Source organism: Sorex araneus, chromosome 1, assembly GCF_027595985.1.
Source record: "Sorex araneus isolate mSorAra2 chromosome 1, mSorAra2.pri, whole genome shotgun sequence".
Classification (NCBI taxonomy): Eukaryota; Metazoa; Chordata; class Mammalia; order Eulipotyphla; family Soricidae; genus Sorex; species Sorex araneus.
This window is the reverse complement of record NC_073302.1, coordinates 111,810,498-111,811,931: the sequence shown is the minus strand read 5'-3', so window position 1 is coordinate 111,811,931 and position 1,434 is coordinate 111,810,498.

Sequence of the window (1,434 nt, the reverse complement as noted above, 5' to 3'; positions counted from 1 at the left end):
AGCTTTACTATAGCTTTCTTTTTTAAAGTCATTGACAAAAAATAACCACCCAAAATCAAAAACATTATTTAACCCATTGAAACGAAGCTCTTTACTTTCTGGATAGTTTTAAATATCTCCAATCTTGAAAGTAAGGATTTTTCTCTATTGTTGTAATGTTGTAATAATATGAAATATTGCTTTTTATTCACTTCATTGCAATATTTGGACTGTATTGAGATATAATTGGAGTATAATATTGTCTACATTTCAAAAAAATTGAATCACTGTGAGAAACCATTGCAAAGCTGTTCATGATTGGGTTTCAGTCTTACTGTGTTCAACACCCGTCCCTCCACTAGTGTACATTTCCCAGCACCAATGTCCCAGTTTCCCTCTCACCCAACTCCCCACCCCTGCCTGTCTCATGGTAGGCATCTCTCTCTGTCTCTTTGTCTCTCTATCTCTATTTCTGTCTCTGTCTCTCTCTCTGAATTGTGGTTTACAATACAGATACTGAAGGATATCACATATATCCTTTTGCCTGCTTTAAACACTCAGTTCTTGTCCAGAGTGATCATTCCGATTTATTATTGTCATGCTGGTCCCTTCTCTGTCTTACCCACTGTCTGGTCCCCACACAATTATGGTTGATTGCAACCATTGACCAATCCTCATAGCCCATTTCCTTGCCCTTGGATATTAGCCTAATACTATTTTTTATATAATACTAATAATTTCATTCATTCTCTCTACTTCTGACTTATTTCATTCAGCAGATATTCTCCATGTCCATCCATTCATTGCAAAAGTTCATGGACTACTGTGTAGTCTTCCATTGAGTACCTACACCATAATTTCTTTATCCACTCATCTGTTTTCTGGCACTCAGGTTGTTTCCAGATTCGGGCTATTGTGAATAGTGCTACAATGAACATAGTAATACAGGTGGTGCTTCTGCTGTGTGTTTTTGCTCCCCTTTCCAGGCTATATTCTCAGATGTGGTATTGGCGAGCCAAATGGGAGCCCAATTTCTAATTCTTTAAGGAATATTCTTATTGTTTTCCAAAAAGCCTGAGCAGTCAGCATTTCCACGAGGAATGAATGTGAATCCCTTTTACCCCACAACTCCTCCAGCTCTGGATTTTTTGATGTGGCCAGTCTCCGTGATGCGAGATGATATCTCATTCTTGCTTAGATTTGAATCTAGCTAATGATTACTGATAGAGAACACTTTTTCACGGGCCTTTTGGCTATTTGTATTTTTTCTTTCAATAAGTTTCTGTTTATTTCTCCCCATTTTTTGATGGGGTAGGGTGGTTTTTTTTTTCCGTGTAAGTCCTATCAGTGCCTTGAATATCTTTGATATTAACCACTTCTCACAAGGGTATTGGGTGAATAATTTTTCTGATTCCATGGGCTCTCTTTGTATCTTGGTCACTGTATCTTTTGAGG